This window comes from Callorhinchus milii, unplaced genomic scaffold, assembly GCF_018977255.1.
Source record: "Callorhinchus milii isolate IMCB2004 unplaced genomic scaffold, IMCB_Cmil_1.0 Scaffold11, whole genome shotgun sequence".
In the NCBI taxonomy this organism is placed as follows: Eukaryota; Metazoa; Chordata; class Chondrichthyes; order Chimaeriformes; family Callorhinchidae; genus Callorhinchus; species Callorhinchus milii.
The window spans coordinates 18,589,120-18,603,940 of NW_024704752.1; positions in this window are offsets into that span (position 1 = coordinate 18,589,120).

Consider the following 14,821-nt stretch of genomic DNA (forward strand, 5'->3'; position numbering starts at 1 on the left):
TATGTAATTGTTCCTTGATGTTCTGCTGAATTTCCTGGTTTTAACTGATATTTGTTGGGATTTAACTGATGTTTGTTGATGTAAACTGAAACAGAGCGGCAGGAGACAGGGACATGGTTGAGGCGAGTATTGTACACAGCTTCTATATTTTGTAAACCTCTCGGAAGAACCGATTATTTTCGAATCAGTTTTATTTAGAGTAAATTTAAGCTGTTAGCTAAGCAATGGTTTCATGCCCTTATTCAATTGGTAGAATGCAACACGATAGAGTTTTTTAAAATTCCACGTTTGATGTTATTTTAGTGCAGTTCTGAGTTCATGTGCTGTGGCCTAAAGTCTGAGGCATTTCACAACGAGTCCCTTGTGTGAATTACCCCTATATGTTTGTCGAATCATGGTTCACTTTCGATCAATAGGCTGTTAAATGCTGCCAAATTTCAGGTAGAAAACGCCTAAGCATTCCATTATCTATAATGTTTGCAACTTGTTTCTGATAGTAAGTTCTAAGAAGGTCAAGAAACTGTAAATATTAACAAGATTGGCTAATTTAAAGGAAATAACCATTAAGATGACCAAGATGGTGCTACAGTAGTCTTCAAAAACATTGAGTTTACAACGATCATCATCCTTGCCTTTCTTTCTCTTTGATACAAAGCTATAGCTTTCTATAGCTCCTCCCTTTCTATTCCGAATGCTTTCATTCCAGTTCTGATTCATTCTGATGTCGGTTGTTTTTTCTGTTGGGCTCTAAATTGAATCGTCTTGAACACACCCATTAAACACCTTCTAGTCCTTGAACATTAGTGCACACGATCAAAACCTTTACTTGCATGAAAAGACCTCAAATCCTGTTTGTTCACCAGGACTTTGCTCTTCCCTTATTTCTGATTGCACAACTATAACCACTTTACGGTGTTCACGGTCTCCTCATTCCCACCATGCGATTCAATGGTAACTCTGTGACTCTCAGACAATCCATTCCAAATTGTGCCAACTTGAATTTCAGCCATAGGCAAACTGGTTGTGAAATGGTGTGCAAATATTGATCAGGCTTCTTCCAATGGTTTTCTCGTTCTGTCAAAAATCCTCCATTTCCAACCGCCTGCCTTTAATTGCGTGACTCAGCCTTAACCTCGTGTGATCTTCATCTCCCGCTGCAAGATTGATTCTTTCTATCACTTCCCCTCGATTGGTTCCACCACGATCGCTTTCATCATGTTGAAAGTTATTCCATTCGATAAAGGCAGGAGTCTGCCACAGTAATCATTCCCCTGCTGCTGCCAGTTATTCATCGGTAATGCTTTTTTTTCCCCCCCAATTGGTATCTGAGAAATAACCATTTATTCATGACATATTGGCTCCTCTCCAACATTTATTCATTGTCGTTTATTTCAGTGCCACTAAACCCATATTTAACACTTGAAACATGTACAAAATGATAATTGGGTTTTTCTCTGCCGTGTTTTATATCCTGCCATGCAACTTCATACTGCGTGCTGGGAAAATGAGCAATTGACCTCCAAAAGCCTCTGCCAATACTGTAGCGCTATGTAAAGTAAGTTTGTGTACAGACAAGTGTGAAAGGAGGACAGACCTGATCAAATCAAAGTGGGTTGTTTACAGTGGCTCATGGCCATGTGTCCTGTTTGGTTCGGCTTAAAGCTGGTGAGAGGGAGAGCGGGAAGAACTTGCTTTCCAAAAACGTTAGAGGATGACATTGTGGTGTTTGGTCCTCCCTCTGCTGGCTCCCACTCTGTCCCTGCTGTGGGGTGGGGTGCCTGGGAATGTACAGCCAGGAGTCTTGAGGAGGAGATTCTAAGGGGCAGAAGGTCGTACCTGGGTATTAGGTCCATTGTTCAGGTTCTGCAGACAGACAGACATCTGAGCTGTAGCACGTTCATTCACCGACTGCTGCTAAATTGCTTCATGAGGCCGTGATGATCAAAGCAAGTGGCTTACAAAGCACAATGAAGGGTCTTGTAGGTGAATATACAGCACCTGGGCTCAACACGTAACTTTGGTTATCTCTGGCTGTGGCATTTGAACACAATGCCTGACTTCAAGGCTGATTTTTGAAAGTATTGAAGTATCACCCGAAGCCATGACTCATCTTCCCATTGCTTCCCCCGTATTTATACTTCTATTGAGAGCGGGTACAATCACCCATAGAAGGCAACTTCCTCCTCCGCTAAGAACTCATTTCACTGCCATAAACACACACTTGTTGGTGAAGCTTTGAGGTACGAGAAAGCCAGAGTGGAGGGCACAGAATACCTGTGGTTTGTTGTGTGGTATGTGGCCTTCCTACTAAATGTTTGCACACAAGAAGCAAGGAACCAACAACCGAGTAAAATCTTGAGAAGTTCTCCCATTGAGCCCATACTTTTTTTTCCCCCCCGTGACCTTTCACTTGATAGGTTACGAGTGGGGGGGAGGAGAAAAAGAGTACAGAAAGCAAGCAAATAGAGATTATTATTAATCAGAGGCCAATGGATACACACGACTGTGAAGGAGTACCTTGTAAGTGTACTGAGGGATGGAAGCAAAATCTTCAAGAATCAATCTTTTTGTTTGTTTATAACTTGGGAAGTTATTTATTGGCAACTGCTCTAGGAGAAAGGATACGACCAAGAAGCTTACTCACCGAAAAATTGTGTTTTATTTTACATAAAAATTCGATATGAAATCTTGGTGAAATTCATTTATTGATCAGTATAAATAGAGTCTGGCACTGAACTGTGAAACACTGATCAAAAGGGGAAACCGGGAGAATCAGAAGCGAATGAAAATAAAAAAAAAGGAGCAGCAAAGTTGACCTTAAAGAAGTACAAACACTAAATACGAATGCTTTGTGTCAAAGCACTGTCAAAACTATGTTTTTAATGTATACTGCACATGATTTAGCACATATCAAAACAGATATGGTGTGTGTGTGTGTATGTACTGCAGATCCAGAGAGAGAAGGATGCAGGGTGGAAGCAGGAATAATGCGGCATATGATAAAAGATGGTAATGGTAGCTGTGCCCTTGGCCTCCAGTATTCTCTTGTTTTAAGCCAGGAAGAGAGAAGTCTATCCGATTATCAAACACTTTAGATGACTTCCATGTCTGTTTTGCGATAGTTAGCTGTCATTCAGTGAGCAGTGTTGCAGAGCGCATTCAGTAGGGGGTGTCCTATGTAAAATCTCATTCTCAATCAGTAATCCATGATTGTTATTGTTAACCAATCTGAGGGTGGTGCATGAGCTCCCCACATGAGCTCACTTGCACACTCCCCAGTTTTACCAGTTTCCATTGCAGCTCAGTTCCCTTTAAGCATTCTGCTTTAGTACTCAAGCTAGCTCTTGGTATATTTTGCTGAAAACACGGCTATTTATTTGCCGTACTGTTCAGAGGAGCTGACGAGGAAAACACAAACATAACTGTCAGGTTAATCTGGTAAAAGGCTCTTGTTTTGAGAAAATGGCTGTTTCGCCCACAAAATATGCAGTTAATTCACTTTACAGTGTATCCTGTGAAGCGCTTTGAGATGTCTCAAAGACGTGATCAGGCGCTGTATCAAATGCAAGGATTATTATTACTTATTATCTTTGTGTCCTTGTTGTAGAGAAACTACTTGGAAATGTGTATTAGTAATTCAGCACTCAAAGAGTTAATAAATGTTTACTTCAATTCGATTCAAAAAAAAGGAACCTGATTCCTACAGGTTGAACTGACATTCCTATTTTCGGTAAATAAAAGATTACAAGCAGTAAAACAAGTTTGGGCTAAAGGGGGGAACTGTACGTAACGAGAGAACACACCCAGTTCACTGTATGCAAATCAGGAGCAGCATGTTGGGCAATTAGATTTGTTGGGCAATCAGATTTGTGTGACATACACGTGCATACACACGCACACTGTGCTTGATCTGAGAGTATTCTGCGTATTACAGTGTAATATTTGCAAAGCAACTCAAATAATGAGAGATGATTCCAGTGAACCTTTTTTTTGCCCATTGAATATTTTATTTGTTGGTGAGGGGGACAGACAGCTTCCTTTTTAAGGTTGTCGCCTCTTGTCGTCTTCCGCTGGCCGAGATGATGGGTAGGCCTTTTGCTCCCCACCAATCCCACAATGAACCTGTTGCAGCAGTCGCAAGATTAGTTTACCTCCCCGCCATTTTCCTCTTGTACCCTGTGAGAAGCTCTTGGCATCTTCCGGTTCCAGTTGAGTCAACAACAACAACTTGTGTTTATATAGTAAGGGGTAGCGTCCTGAAGCAGTTGACAGTGGCGGAGTCTGTCCCTGAGGGAGTGGGGAGATGACCATAAGTACGATCAAACAGGAAGGTCTTTAGGCAGGATTTGAAGGTGGGGACGGTGAAGGCAAGGCGGAGGGATTGAGGGAGAGAGTTCCAGAGTTTCGGGGCAGAGTGCTGAAGGCACGGCCACTGATAGCGGTGCGGAGGGGACGAGGGACAATCAGGAGGCCGGAGCTGGCCGAGCGGAGGCAGCGTGTGGCGAAGTGCCAGGCCATGAAGGGATTTGAGTCCCTGTATTCTGTGTCACACACTGTTATACTGATGTTCCGATGCAAATGAGAGATTGTTGATAGTGAGCGATAAATTGTCCATTGTACAGTCGCAACATGTTTTCATTGATTGTGTTGCAGCACTTAATAATAATGATAATAATAATCCTTGCCTCTGAAGCAAGGGTCAATAACTGAAACATCTCAAAGAGCTTTACATCTAATTGCTGTCAAGCGCACCAACTGAATTTGTAGGTAAATCTGTTCTCAGCAAGGTCCCGCCAAACAGTCATGACGTAAATGACCCATTTTATTTGGAGAATTCCTGGTCAGGACACCAGAAGAAACTCCCTTCTATTTTTCAAATCGTATCGTGGGATCTTTTAAGTTACAGCCGAACAATCGCAGACTGGACCTTGGTTTAACATCCGACCTAAAATAATCAATGGATGTCGATCCCGTCTCTCAACATTGAGTAATAAAAATAACATTTGCATTTGATATAATGCCTTCTAAGCGGGGTCTCCTTGCAGCTGAACTGGCTCCCAAGGTGACATGCCTGGCAATTGAATGTCGGATTCGAGCCAGTCCGGTTCCTGAGCCAGGAGGGGCTGCAGTATTCCAGGACACCGCTGACGACAGCCCAGCCTGGCTCAGCCGACCAGTCACTGGGGGCAAGGAGTCCTCCCACACAGCTCCTGTTAACCCTGTGAGCCAAAGCCCTAACGGGTAGGGTGGTCCTAGCTGGACAAGCAGGGAGAAAGCTTGCCAGGCAGCAATATCGATGGCCAATGCGGTTTTAGCTGGTTAGACTCCAGCAGTTTCCCGGCTGACCAAAAAAAAACTTTCAAGTCTGGAGTATGTCTCAAAGAGCAGGATTCACGGCAAAGCATAGTGATTATGTAGTTCGTGGGCAAACGCGGCAGCCGAACTACGCACAGCAATGTACCACAAACAGCAATGAAGTAAGTGGACGATCAGTTTTATCTGAGGGATTGTTACCCGCTACTATGGGAGAAACTTCCTTTCACCCCAGCCATATCTTTCAAGACACCACAGCCCCACCGTGCCCTTTCCTCTGCTGACATTTATTACGGATCACTTGCAAATAAACACTTCTCTTTATGTCTGGGAGCAGCCCAATAAACAGTCAATAAACATTCTCACTAGAACCTCATCAAATGCAGAGGAAAGCAGAGGCACTTTCATGATACCAGGATGTGCTTTGATATGAGTTAGTTAATTGCATCTGCAGAATAGCCGAGTTGTCACAGCTACTTGTGATAAAAACTTTGCTGGAGTCATGATTTCTGGAACGGTCAGCTGTTCTTTATGTCTTAAGAGCCTCATTGATAACTTAATGAGTCCAATTCAAAGCCCAACACAAACCAGCATTGGTTCGTAGAATACAGTGATATTATCTTGGCGTATAATGAACGGTTTAGCTGGTATATGTCGATACGCAGAGCTGTATCACTTTGGCTGTGAGCCATTTCCCTGCTTTTGTCACCAGAACAAAATAAGACATAATTGTCAGGAAAGGTCAGGTGTTTGATTTGTTTGGGGGGGGGGGGTTTGGCCAATTATCTCCTCCGGCCAATTATCTTAACAGGAGAGAATTTCCACTTGGCAATTATTTAATCGTGAGAATTAGCAGCTTAATCCATCATAAACACATACACACAAACATACCCTCCAACAAGTGTCTCTGGATAGCAATTAGGAATGAGAACGCTGTCTAATTTTCTACCCCCCCCCCCCCCAATCCATTGATCTTATTTGTAGCAACAACAACAACTTGCATTTACACAGCGCTGCTCCCACAGGGAGGGGTCCCAGAGCGCTTGACAGTGGTGGAGCATGATTCTGAGCCGGGGGGAGAGGGAGGTGACTGTAGGCACAGTCGAAGAGGAAGGTCTTCGGGTGTGACCTGTAGATGGGGAAGGAAAGGGCAAGGGGGAGATTGCCATTTGTACCAGCAGCCTTCTAATCCAATTTTTTTAAATTAAAGTTTGTGGCAGTGCAGTTAAAGGGTTAATAAATAACCTGCCTGTTACTGCGATTGCTGTTTTCATCGTTCGGTTTATTTCTGTTCTAATAACAGTCCTGCTCTGGACGTTAGCAATGTAGATCAGTGCATTACCTGTAATTATACAGAATTAGGATCTTAATATGTCACAGATTAGGATTTAATTCACTTCTCTGAATGATTGGCAGGGTGTTATATGTCGTGATGATTGCAACTGAAAGTGTCATTTTAATTGAAACTGGGACAGAGACGCCCGATTTATGAAATTACGAATTCATTTTGCTGACCAATTTAAAAAGCAAAGCTTTCTTACTCTACAAACCCTGATAATTGATTTATAAAATGCATTAGTTTGTTTCTGCATCCGAAGTGGTGCAATGAAATTTCAGTTTCAGTTGTGAAACCATTGAATTTTAGCTCTGATTACATTCCACACAAAATTACTCATAATTGCTGACTCCCAGATAGGTTTTTTTTATGCTCTTTCACTCAGTACAATAGGACGGTGCACATGAAATCAACCCTATACAATTTCATTTCAATCATCTCAAGAACTTATTTATTGTGGTTTATCATGACAGAACACATTGTACAGAATGTTTTCTTCAAAGAACATACAGTTAACTTGGATTTCACTGAACAAATGTCAAACTCTCCTTCCACACTGTGAGGATTAGGGCTCAATTGTATTGACAGCAAAACCAAAAAAAGCAAAAGGCTTTCTGGAGGGAGAGGGAGAGGGGGGGGAACGGGAAACATGAGTGTAATGAAGAGGCAACACTACCAACAACTTGCATTTATTTAGTGCCCTTCATGGAGAATGTCTCGGAGAGCTGTACAACGGTGGGGACAGATAATGAGCAGGGGGCTGGTAGGGGAGCGGTGGGGAGACGTGGGAGTTGAACTTGGGCAGGTTTTAAGGTAGGACATGAAGAGGGGGGAGCGAGACGGAAGGGTTGTGGGAGTTCTAGAGGATAGAAAGCAAGTTGAGTAAGCTTAGACAGGAATCTGGTGTGGGACAGACAGAATTATTCTGTGTGGAGAACATATGCGCAGGGCATAACCGGAGCTAAAAGAGCTTCGGGTCGCGCCAGAAGACCTTCCTCTTCAACTGTGCCTATGGTCACCTCCCCCCGGCTCGGCGTCGAGCTCCCCCACTGTCGAGCGCTCTGGGACGCTGCCCTGCGTGAGGAGCGCTGTGTTGTCGTTTTTGTTGTAAAATTCAACGGGTCTTCAAACAATCCTGGCATGTACTAAAGGGAATGTTTCACTGGATCTTTGAATGCATGTAATTATTACTCATACCCTCAGACTAAAGCCAATCTATAAGCCTTCAATCACCCCGCTGGCTGACTGGGGTAGAGTTCCAGCCACATGGGCTACTTTGCCTCCTACATGGAAAACAAGGAGAAAGATAATAGCAGTAAACGTGGCGATGCTGCAGAATGGTTGGCATTCCTTGCCACTTTCCATAGCCTCGGCTCTTGTCTTAGGCAGAGCTTCCTAATCAAATAATGAGGATATAGAGGTTAATAACGGGGCACAGGCTCCCTGTCAGGTTCCCTTTGGGTTTAGACGAGAGGAGAAAAAAAGGGAAGCGAAGCAGCTGAGAATAATTAAACTGGCAACAAAGAATTGCTCCTTCACCATTGGCAGAGATGAGATATAAACTCAGCTCAGTGGATCAATCAGCAATGAAAAACAGAGAAGCCAGCAGCTATCGTCAATCCCAGTGCCCCATGACTGCAGTTGACCACAGAACAATCTTAACAATCAGCCTTCTTTGCCCTGTGGTCGAGAGCACATTCCATTCTAACTGCACCCTAACTGAGAGACAATCTGTTTCCCCTGTCAGTGACTCAGAATTCTCCATTTTAATTAGGGAATAAAGTGTCCTGTTCTGCAGAAAGAGTGAGCACATGTCCTAACAGACTCGGTTGCGTCTCCAGATATATCAAATGAACCGCATCCAGCCAGCTCTAATACATTAAGGATAATATGAAGAATTATGAAGGATTATGTTAGACCTCGGTTTCAAATCAAAACACTTCAACATCGATCCAGTCCTCAAATAAACACTCATTCCCTATGCTCTGATATACCACAGAGGAGGTGAGCAATCGGGCAAGTTATCCCACTGCTTGTCCAGCTAGGACCACACTTACTCATTGGGTCTCGTCTAACAGGGTTCACAGGAGCTGAGTGAGAAGAATCCCTCCTCCAGTGACTGATAATAATAATAATTCTTACATTTAATATAGCTCCTTATCACGTCTTTGCGACGTCTCAAAGCGCTTCACAGGATATACAGTACTGTAAAGTGAATTGACTGTATATTTCGTTATTATTATATAATTGACTGATATGCTATTCTGACTCCTGTTGAGCTAAGCTGGCTGGCTGGACTGTCATCAACTGTGTTGTGGAGTACTGCAGTACCCGCCTGGCTCAGAATGTGGACTACCGAGACAGCCATCAGTCGAGGGTGGGCTCGATTTTGTCACCAAATGTGACCCCACTTACCTCCATCCCGAAAATCTAATGTTCCTAGATTAGAACTTCAAAGAGAAGATCAGGGTATAAGAAAAAGTTCCTCACTACGTGTATCAGCTTCTCCTTTCTTAGCTTCTCATTGACAGAATCCACAATCTCATCAGATACAAAGCCACCATTGAGTTATTGGCAAAAGATGTTAAGCGGAATGCAAAGATTTCTTCCTTTGGAGTCCTGTAGCTCAGTGGTTTGAGCACTCGCTTTGCAAGCGAGAGACCTGAGTTCAATTCCAGGCAGAGGGCGAAACCTCGGGCAAGTTTCCTTACTCCACACAGAGCCTAATAATAATCCCTCAAAAAAAAACAAAGCAATAATAAATTGGTCATTGTCAATCCACGACTGTTTGTGGGACATTGCTGTGCGCAATTGGCTGCCGCGTTCGCCCACAAATATAGTCAATTCACTTTACAGTGTGTTCTGTGAAGCGCTTTGGGCCGTCCTCCCGACGTGAAAAGCGCTATATCAAATGCAAGGATTATTATTATTATTATTTCCTCTGAGAGACTATTTGAATAGCATACAAGGCATTGTTAAGGCAGCTTCTCTCCCTGATATGAGGTAACACTATGGAGGATCTTGCAAGCAATGGATTGTCTTTTTGTCTTCTGCCGTGACTGTTACACCCCTTGAATGATGGATTCTTGCTTTATTACGTGTCATTCTCCCACAAAATATACAGTCAATTCAGTTTACACTATATTCTGTGAAGTGTTTTGAGACGTCTCAACGACGTGATAAGGCATTATATCAAATGCAAGGATTATTATGTGTTAACAGCTCTGACGAAGGGTCGTGGACCCAAAACGTTGACTCACTTTCCTTTCTCCATAGATGCTGCCTGACCTGCTAAGTGTTCCCAGCCACTTCTGTTTTTATTTCAGATTTATATTATTGAATCTTTGGAGAATCTGTTTTGATATTTTGCTGCACATTGGGGTAAGCTTGTGACCTTTTAGCTTAGAACTGCCCATTTCATTATTACCAATTCCTTGACTGAAACTGCCTTCAAAATTGGTTTCACTTCAGTATTAGCTGCCTTCGTCACTTTCCTTCCTTCATTGCGAACAGAAATCAAGTTTGACACATTCCCAAAGGTCAAGCAGATCATTTCCTATTGTTTATCCGGTTCACTTTGTCTGGTTGGATTATGTATTTAATATTAATATCCTTTGGCACACCTTCACTTGACAAGGGGCCATGGATTGCACAAAAGCGATGACTTAAGTCTTAGTTCTTTGACTTTAATTGTGGCAAATTATAACGAAATTAACACCTAAATAGTATTAAATCTCTTTGCGCCAGCAATGTCCCATAAACAATGAGTAAAATCTTTCACTGTTGGATGACAGCCGGTGGGGGGGGTGATAGGCATTCACCACATCACATAGAGATTATGATGAGACCTGAACTGAAAGAGCAAGGAAAGGCAGCTGCCACAAGTAGGGATTGGTGTGTCCCAGGACATGACAGCAGGCCAACAAGTAGTTGCCTCAAGGTATGATAGCCGGCTGGATAACAGTCACATCTTAGATCCAAGCCTTTGTGCCTTGAACTAAGAAGGCAATAAGCTGCTAAGTTACCAAAGTAACAGACATTTCCACATCTAAATGCAATAATTTGTGTTAGTATCTCTTCCCCTCTCCGCCGACAATGAGCTGGTTGGGAAAGCATGGCTGCTTCTGAATGGAGCGCAGTGCTGCAAATGTAATAAGCGAGAGTGACATTATTAAACCGGAATGATGTGGACAGGCGTAAAATGGGATTTAAAAGGTTAACTCTATTCAAGGCTAAATCACACCTTAAATTTCCAGTGACTTCTTAGTCATTGAACCTCTGTTCTTTTACCATCAAATCACTGAACCTCTGTTCTTTTACCATAGAAATTACAAGAAACAAACAGAGGACAGCTCCCACATTTGGCATTAATTTTCGTAAATAATTCCTGGACAGACTTAATGACACTGAACTACTACATCAGTGTTTTGCGTCACCTTAAGCAACAGGAACGCTTCACAACAATCCAATGTATTATGGAGTATTAACGGTAAAGTTACATTTTTAATATTTTGCTCTTAACGAGACAAATCGAGCCACGTCAGTTGAAGATATTTTAGGTATACATCAATTGCAGGTGTGGTTTTTTTCAATGTAAAAAAAGAACTAGCACATATTTTGGTAATCTTAGGCAATCTTCGTGTTGTCCTTTTAAGTGAGATTGAACACATTCACCATACACCACAATATCCATGTTACCTTCCAGCCCATTCACAGCTATTAACTATTGTAATCACTTCAAAGCTATTTTGGGGCAACATTGATGTGTGCAAATTGACTTCCACGTTCACACACAAATACATCGTCACCACAATTTACAGAAAGCGCTGTAAAGCACTTTGAAACGTTTCGAGCTGATAAGATGCTATTTCAATTGCGAGGATTATTATTATTATTAATATTATTGTTGCACAAGGCAAAGAATATACTGTAAAGTGAATTGACTGTATATTTTGTGGGCGAAACGCGGCAGCCAATTGCGCACAGCAGCGTCCCACAAACAGTCGCGGATTGTGTAAACAAATTATTATTATCTTTTTTTAAGGGATTATTACCCCCGGAAAAGAGATCCACCAATCGACTAACAACAGGGATCCTACAGTCTGGTGATACCATTGAGCTAGAAGGGAACTACTGTATATGGTAAACGCGAGCAATGCTTTGCATATATGTATATGTGTGTGTGGTAGAGAATCTGTCTAGTAATTGATGAGCATTTCCTGATGCCTTTCATGTGAAACAGTGTTATATTTGAATGTACTTACACTTGCAAAATGCTCATACTGCGAGTGAGTGCTATTTTACAGCCCTGCACCAGTTTCATTCAAAGTAGCAAATATTTATTAGCCTAACGTTGAACAGGATACTCATTGGAAATTTCATGGGATTATTTGCCATTGTTCCCTCACTCTGTCACACATCTGCTGCTCGTGTTGAAGATAGCAACAGAGCCACATGCTACTATTGACTTCTCACATTCCCATTGCTTTCATTTGGAAGAAAAACATGTTTGCGCAATGGGTTTCATGTTTGGAGATGATTTTTTTCTTTACAACGCCCCTGAAATGGAACGAGACAACAGAGGGTAAAAATCCCCTGTGAGCATTACATACACAGACAAAGACTATGATGGGAAATCACATCCGCAGCTGACTTCAAAGGTTACTCCCCAGAACTGTGGGCAAATTGCCTACCGACAAAACACACAGTCACTCCACTTTACAGGATATCCTGTAAAGGCGCTTTGAGACGTCCTCCCGATGTGAAGGGTGCTGTACCAAATGGAAGGATTATTATTGTTATTATTAGGATTGGTTTGGAAAAAGAAGGCTCTTTGTCCAGTCTGATTTCAACCTTACAGAACTGGCATCACGCCATCTTCTAAGTATTCATACCTGTTTTTTAAATGAGCCCAACATCCTGGCATCAATCACCAGCCTGGTAACCCTGTTCTAGTTATTCATTACCTTCTGGGTAAAGAAATACTTCCTGGTTTCTGTCCTGGAAATTGCCCTTTGCAACTTTAAACCTGTGTCCTCTTGTTCTACCGACTCTGTGCAACCAGCATGTTGTTCTGGGTTTAACCTTTTCCGTCCCATTTCACATTTTAATATACCTCTAGAAGGTCCCCTCTGAGAGATCTCCTTTTATTAGACTGAAGATCCCCAGCTTGTGTAATCCCTGCTCATAGCTCATCCCTCTAACACTGGGGATCATCCTCATTGCTCTCCCTGGCCCTGACTCTAGAGGTTGGGCTGTTATGTTGTGGTAACCAGTTCTCTAGGTACAGCCTAACCAGAGCGCTGTATAGCTTGTGTGTGAGGTCTCGGGATCTGAACTCAACTGATTTGGCAATGTAGCCAGCGTCCTATTTGCCTTGTTTATTGCAGCCTCGGGGTGTTTTGACATGGGGAGCAGTGTGTCATCTAGATTTCTCTCAACGTCTGCCAGACCCTCACAGAACAGCGGCCCATAACCTTCATGCTGTAATGACACGTCCTGTTGGCAGTCTATCGCCATCCTTTGGCAACGATCCCCAAACCGAACATTCAGAACAAATGGAGGCTCCGGCTGCCTAAAGTAGGCCTCAAGCTTAGCAGTCGGCTCTTTCAGGAACAGACTGATTTGCATCGACGCAGCCCGAATGTGCCAGGTGCAAACTGTACTGAGCTCACACGTATAAACGTGCCAGGTGCAAATTGTACTGTGTTCACTCCCCCGAGGTTCAATCATGGGAGGAGACGGGAACTTTGAACAGGAGAATTTTTAATATTGTGAAAGAACCGGTTGCACCGTCGCTTCATTAACGTTCAAACATATTTTTGCCGTGATGTACAATATAAATCTTTACATCGAATATAATGTAAAGCTACGTTAATCCAGTATGTTCCGTGAAGCGCTTTGAGACGTCTCAACAACGTGATAAAGCGCTGTATCAAATGCAAGGATTATTATTATTAATAATAGAAGCACAGCTACAGCTTCGGACTACACCTCATTGTTCTGCCCACAAATAACTGGAACGTTTCAGACGTTTTGTGACAATTCAAAAAGGTGCGGTCTCAACCTCTCTACCTCTCTAAGGCTCCTGATTAGTTACAAATGCCCTGTACCCAGGTAGCACACACCTCTATTTTCCTTGACTGTTTTACTTAGAGTGTCCAACAGAGGAAGCTGCTACATTGCAGAATACACATTGCAAACTTCCACAATAATGATTACGGTCTGTCACACGTAAAGGTGAATTTCAGAGTGTTTTTACTGCGGTTGGGGAGCACTGGGGGAGCCTGGCTGGGACCGGTCATTTATTAGTCCAGTGAAGCACAGAGGAAACCAAAGGTCAGGCGGAACAAGAAGGGAAAACAAAGAAGGACTCAACATGATCCGTCCTAAAGGGACCGACAAGCTCTTCTGAATCTCACTGAGCTCATTGATCCTGACTGCTGACTGGTGTAAAAGGCCACTGGAATAGTTAAACTGCAGTTTTCTTGGGTGATTAATGTACAAATTTGTGAACTGGTGAACACACCACCAGCTTTAGAGACTGTTCTCTGCCGCAAACGTGCACATCAACACACACACACGCCCATACACTCGGTTGAAGAAGTGGATTGTATTATTTCCAGGCCATGGTTTACCCTTCACATTAGTTATTTCCAAAGACAAAGTGTAATTAATCTACAGAACGCTATGCTGTATTTCATCCGGTAGGAAGTGTGTCATATACACAGGTGCGTCATACATTTCAATCTGCCTCTTTCTTACTCATGGATAAGTCACTTAATATTACAAGCTGACCTGCTGGTTTCTAGCCAGTCCTATGCTACATTCTACCTGAACCCTAACCCTGTTCTCAACTGACTCGAGCAGTAACTTGCACATCCTTCACAACTGCTCTGCTGGCTGGGCTCTGAGAAGATAGAATTCGCACATAAAGATTTACATAGAATATTATTTTCATATGTTATTCAAATTGCTTTGGGGTGGGGGGGTGGGTGGGGAATGAAGACTTTGCCTAATTACAATGTGAGAAATTGCACACCGTTCTGTGCTCGATCAGATATGTGGGGAACGTGAAGCACTTTTATCATTTTCACATTGATACCTACCCTTTCACAGTTTCATTCACAGACCAGGTCAAGTGACTTTACAAAGTCAGGTGTAATGCATGTG